We start from the raw sequence: 6,982 nt of genomic DNA, 5'->3' as shown, positions 1-6,982 counted from the left end.
AGACACAAGTTGATCCACATGATCATATTCTTAGCCGTGTGCGGTGCCCCCTTCCACCATAGTCCTCGATAATATTGTAGCGGTGCTTAGGCGAAGCCCTGCGATGGTAGTACATAAAGATCGTCACCACGCTGTCGTGCTAACGGAACTCTTCCCAGACACTTTGCTGGATCGGAGTCCAGGGATCGTCATCGAGTTGAACGTGTGCTAGAACTCGGAGGTGCCGTAGTTTCGGTGCTTGATCGGTCGGGCCATGGAGACGTACGACTACATCAACCAAGTTAACGCTTCCGTTGTCGATCTAGAAGGGTACGTAGATCACACTCTCCCCCTCTCGTTGCTATGCATCACCATGATCTTGCGTGTGCGTAGGAAGTTTTTTGAAATTACTACGAAACCCAACGGTGGCATCCGAGCCTAGGTTTTATGTGTTGATGTTATATGCACGAGTAGAGCACAAGTGAGTTGTGGGCGATATAAGTCATACTGCTTACCAGCATGTCATACTTTGGTTCGGCAGTATTGTTGGACGAAGCGGCCCGGACCGACATTACGCGTACGCTTACGCGAGACCGGTTCTCCCAACGTGCTTTGCACAAAGGTGGCTAGCGGGTGACAGTTTCTCCAACTTTAGTTGAACCGAGTGTGGCTACGCCCGGTCCTTGCGAAGGTTAAAACAGCACCAACTTGACAAACTATCGTTGTGGTTTTGATGCGTATGTAAGATTGGTTCTTGCTTAAGCCCGTAGCAGCCACGTAAAACTTGCAACAACAAAGTATAGGACGTCTAACTTGTTTTTGCAGGGCATGTTGTGATGTGATATGGTCAAGACATGATGCTAAATTTTATTGTATGAGATGATCATGTTTTGTAACCGAGTTATCGGCAACTGGCAGGAGCCATATGGTTGTCGCTTTATTGTATGCAATGCAATCGCGTTGTAATGCTTTACTTTATCACTAAGTGGTAGCGATAGTCGTGGAAGCATGAGATTGGCGAGACGACAACGATGCTATGATGGAGATCAAGGTGTCACGCCGGTGACGATGGTGATCACGACGGTGCTACGAGGATGGAGATCACAAGCACAAGATGATGATGGCCATATCATATCACTTATATTGATTGCATGTGATGTTTATCTTTTATGCATCTTATCTTGCTTTAATTGACGGTAGCATTATAAGATGATCTCTCACTAATTATCAAGAAGTGTTCTCCTTGAGTATGCACCATTGCGAAAGTTCTTCGTGCTGAGACACCACGTGATGATCGGGTGTGATAGGCTCTACGTTCAAATACAACGGGTGCAAAACAGTTGCACACGCAGAATACTCAGGTTATACTTGACGAGCCAAGCATATACAGATATGGCCTCGGAACACGGAGATCGAAAGGTTGAGCGTGAATCATATAGTAGATATGATCAACATAGTGATGTTCACCAATGAAACTACTCCATCTCACGTGATGATCGGACATGGTTTAGTTGACTTGGATCATGTAATCACTTAGAGGATTAGAGGGATGTCTATCTAAGTGGGAGTTCTTTAAGTAATATGATTAATTGAACCTAAATTTATCATGAACTTAGTACCTGATAGTATCTTTCTTATGTATGTTTGATTGTAGATAGATGGCCCGTGCTGTTGTTCCGTTGAATTTTAATGCGTTCCTTGAGAAAGCAAAGTTGAAAGATGATGGTAGCAATTACACGGACTGGGTCCGTAACTTGAGGATTATCCTCATTGCTGCACAGAAGAATTACGTCCTGGAAGCACCGCTGGGTGCCAGGCCTGCTGCTGGAGCAACACCAGATGTTATGAACGTCTAGCAGAGCAAAGCTGATGACTACTCGATAGTTCAATGTGCCATGCTTTACGGCTTAGAACTGGGACTTCAACGATGTTTTGAACGTCATGGGGCATATGAGATGTTCCAGGAGTTCAAGTTAATATTTCAAGCAAATGCCCGGATTGAGAGATATGAAGTCTCCAATAAGTTGTATAGCTGCAAGATGGAGGAGAACAGTTCTGTCAGTGAGCATATACTCAAGATGTCTGGGTATTGTAATCACTTGATTCAACTGGGAGTTAATCTTCCAGATGATAGCATCATTGACAGAATTCTCCAATCACTTCCACCAAGCTACAAGAGCTTCGTGATTAACTATAATATGCAAGGGATGAATAAGACTATTCCCGAGCTCTTCGCAATGCTGAAAGCTGCGGAGGTAGAAATCAAGAAGGAGCATCAAGTGTTGATGGTCAACAAGACCACTAGTTTCAAGAAAAGGGGCAAAGGGAAGAAGAAGGGGAACTTCAAGAAGAACAGCAAGCAAGTTGCTGCTCAAGAGAAGAAACCCAAGTCTGGACCTAAGCCTGAAACTGAGTGCTTCTACTGCAAGCAGACTGGTCACTAGAAGCGGAACTGCCCCAAGTATTTGGCGGATAAGAAGGATGGCAAGGTGAACAAAGGTATATGTGATATACATGTTATTCATGTGTACCTTACTAATGCTCGCAGTAGCACCTGGGTATTTGATAGTGGTTATGTTGCTAATATTTGCAACTCGAAACAGGGACTACGGATTAAGCGAAGATTGGCTAAGGACGAGATGACGATGCGCGTGGGAAACGGTTCCAAAGTCGATGTGATCGCAGTCAGCGCGCTACCTCTACATCTACCTTCGGGATTAATATTAGACCTAAATAATTGTTATTTGGTGCCAGCGTTAAGCATGAACATTATATCTGGATCTTGTTTGATGCGAGACGGTTATTCATTTAAATCAGAGAATAATGGTTGTTCTATTTATATGAGTAATATCTTTTATGGTCATACACCCTTGAAGAATGGTCTATTCTTATTGAATCTCGATAGTAGTGACACACATATTCATAATGTTGAAGCCAAAAGATGCAGAGTTGATAATGATAGTGCAACTTATTTGTGGCACTGCCGTTTAGGTCATATCGGTGTAAAGCGCATGAAGAAACTCCATACTGATGGACTTTTGGAACCACTTGATTATGAATCACTTGGTACTTGCGAACCATGCCTCATGGGCAAGATGACTAAAACGCCGTTCTCCGGTACTATGGAGAGAGCAACAGATTTGTTGGAAATCATACATATAGATGTATGTGGTCCGATGAATATTGAGGCTCGTGGCAGATATCATTATTTTCTCACCTTCACAGATGACTTAAGCAGATATGGGTATATCTACTTAATGAAACATAAGTCTGAAACGTTTGAAAATTCAAAGAATTTCAGAGTGAAGTTGAAAATCATCGTAACAAGAAAATAAAGTTTCTATGATCTGATCATGGAGGAGAATATTTGAGTTATGAGTTTGGTGTACATTTGAAACAATGCGGAATAGTTTCGCAACTCACGCCACCCGGAACACCACAGCGTAATGGTGTGTCCGAACGTCGTAATCGTACTTTACTAGATATGGTGCGATCTATGATGTCTCTTACTGATTTACCGCTATCGTTTTGGGGTTATGCTTTGGAGACGGCCGCATTCACGTTAAATAGGGCACCATCAAAATCCGTTGAGACGACGCCTTATGAACTATGGTTTGGCAAGAAACCAAAGTTGTCATTTCTGAAAGTTTGGGGCTGCAATGCTTATGTGAAAAAGCTTCAACCTGATAAGCTCGAACCCAAATCGGAGAAATGTGTCTTCATAGGATATCCAAAGGAGACTATTGGATACACCTTCTATCACAGATCCGAAGGAAAGACTTTTGTTGCTAAGTTCGGAAACTTTCTGGAGAAGGAGTTTCTCTCGAAAGAAGTGAGTGGGAGGAAAGTAGAACTTGACGAGGTAACTGTACCTGCTCCCTTATTGGGAAGTAGTGCATCACAGAAAACTGTTTCCGTGACACCTACACCAATTAGTGAGGAAGCTAATGATAATGATCATGAAACTTCAGAACAAGACACTACTGAACCTCGTAGATCAACCAGAGTGAGATCCATGCCAGAGTGGTCGGTAATCCTGTTCTGGAAGTCATGCTACTAGATCATGATGAACCTACGAACTATGAAGAAGCGATGGTGAGCCCAGATTCCGCAAAATGGCTTGAAGCCATGAAATCTGAGATGGGATCCATGTATGAGAACAAAGTGTGGAGTTTGGTTGACTTGCCCGATGATCGGCAAGCAATTGGAAATAAATGGATCTTCAAGAAGAAGACTAACGCCAACGGTAATATTACTGTCTACAAAGCTCGACTTGTCGCAAAAGGGTTTCGGCAAGTTCAAGGGATTGACTACGATGAGACCTTCTCACCCGTAGCGATGCTTAAGTCTGTCCGAATCATGTTAGCAATTGCCGCATTTTATGATTATGAAATTTGGCAGATGGATGTCAAAACTGCATTCCTGAATGGATTTCTGGAAGAAGAGTTGTATATGATGCAACCAGAGGGTTTTGTCAATCCAAAGGGAGCTAACAAAGTGTGCAAGCTCCAGTGATCCATTTATGGACTGGTGCAAGCCTCTCGGAGTTGGAATAAACGCTTTGATAGTGTGATCAAAGCATTTGGTTTTATACAGACTTTCGGAGAAGCCTGTATTTACAAGAAAGTGAGTGGGAGCTCTGTAGCATTTCTGATATTATATGTGGATGACATATTACTGATTGGAAATGATATAGAATTTCTGGATAGCATAAAGGGATACTTGAATAAGAGTTTTTCAATGAAAGACCTCGGTGAAGCTGCTTACATATTAGGCATTAAGATCTATAGAGATAGATCAAGACGCTTAATTGGACTTTCACAAAGCACATACCTTGACAAAGTTTTGAAGAAGTTCAAAATGGATCAAGCAAAGAAAGGGTTCTTGCCTGTGTTACAAGGTGTGAAGTTGAGTCAGACTCAATGCCCGACCACTACAGAAGACAGAGAGAAAATGAAAGATGTTCCCTATGCTTCAGCCATAGGCTCTATCATGTATGCAATGCTGTGTACCAGACCTGATGTGTGCCTTCCTATAAGTCTAGCAGGGAGGTATCAAAGTAATCCAGGAGTGGATCACTGGACAGCGGTCAAGAACATCCTGAAGTACTTTAAAAGAACTAAGGATATGTTTCTCGTATATGGAGGTGACAAAGAGCTCATCGTAAATGGTTACGTGGATGCAAGCTTTGACACTGATTCGGACGATTCTAAATCACAAACGGATACGTGTTTACATTAAACGGTGGAGCTGTCAATTGGTGCAGTTCTAAACAAAGCGTCGTGGCGGGATCTACATGTGAAGCGGAGTACATAGCTGCTTCGGAAGCAGCAAACGAAGGAGTCTGGATGAAGGAGTTCATATCCGATCTAGGTGTCATACCTAGTGCTTCGGGTCCAATGAAAATCTTTTGTGACAATACTGGTGCAATTGCCTTGGCGAAGGAATCCAGATTTCACAAGAGAACCAAGCACATCAAGAGACGCTTCAATTCCATCCGAGATCTAGTCCAGGTGGGAGACATAGAGATTTGCAAGATACATACGGATCTGAATGTAGCAGACCCGTTGACTAAGCTTCTTCCACGAGCAAAACATGATCAGCACCAAGGCTGCATGGGTGTTAGAATCATTACAATATAATCTAGATTATTGACTCTAGTGCAAGTGGGAGACTGAAGGAAATATGCCCTAGAGGCAATAATAAAGTTATTATTTATTTCCTTATATCATGATAAAAGTTTATTATTCATGCTAGAATTGTATTAACCGAAAACATAATACATGTGTGAATACATAGACAAACAGAGTGTCACTAGTATGCCTCTACTTGACTAGCTCGTTAATCAAAGATGGTTATGTTTCCTAACCATGGACAAAGAGTTGTCATTTGATTAACGGGATCACATCATTAGTTGAATGATCTGATTGACATGACCCATTCCATTAGCTTAGCACCCGATCGTTTAGTATGTTGCTATTGCTTTCTTCATGACTTATACATGTTCCTATGACTATGAGACTATGCAACTCCCGTTTGCCGGAGGAACACTTTGTGTGCTACCAAACGTCACAATGTAACTGGGTGATTATAAAGGAGCTCTACAGGTGTCTCCAAAGGTACATGTTGGGTTGGCGTATTTCGAGATTAGGATTTGTCACTCCGATTGTCGGAGAGGTATCTATGGGCCCTCTCGGTAATGCACATCACTGAAGCCTTACAAGCATTGCAACTAATGAGTTAGTTGCGAGATGATGTATTATGGAACGAGTAAAGAGACTTGCCGGTAATGAGATTGAACTAGGTATTGGATACCGACGATCGAATCTCGGGCAAGTAACATACCGATGACAAAGGGAACAACGTATGTTGTTATGCGGTCTGACCCATAAAAGATCTTCGTAGAATATGTAGGAGCCAATATGAGCATCCAGGTTCCGCTATTGGTTATTGATCGGAGACGTGTCTCGGTCATGTCTACATTGTTCTCGAACCCGTAGGGTCCGCACGCTTAAGGTTACGATGACAGTTATATTATGAGTTTATGCATTTTGATGTACCGAAGTTTGTTCGGAGTCCCGGATGTGATCACGGACATGACGAGGAGTCTCGAAATTGTCGAGACATAAAGATTGATATATTGGAAGCCTATATTTGCATATCGGAAGCATTCCGGGTGAAATCGGGATTTTACCGGATTACCGGGAGGTTACCGGAACCCCCCGGGAGGTGTATGGGCCTTAGTGGGCCTTAGTGGAAGAGAGGAGAGGTGGCCAGAGATGGGCCGCGCGCCCCTCCCCCCCTTTGGTCCGAATAGGACAAGGAGAGGGGGCCGGCCCCCCTTCCTCCTCTCTCTCCTCTTTTCCCCCCTCCGTGAATCCTATTCCAACTAGGAAAGGGGGGAGTCCTACTCCCAGAAGGAGTAGGACTCCTCCTGGCGCGCCACCTCTTGGCCGGCCAGCCCCCCCCCCTTTTGAGCCTTTATATACGGAGGCACGGGGCA

The sequence above is a fragment of the Triticum dicoccoides genome, chromosome 2A (genome assembly GCF_002162155.2).
Source record: "Triticum dicoccoides isolate Atlit2015 ecotype Zavitan chromosome 2A, WEW_v2.0, whole genome shotgun sequence".
Classification (NCBI taxonomy): Eukaryota; Viridiplantae; Streptophyta; class Magnoliopsida; order Poales; family Poaceae; genus Triticum; species Triticum dicoccoides.
Note: the sequence above shows the minus strand (reverse complement) of the source record.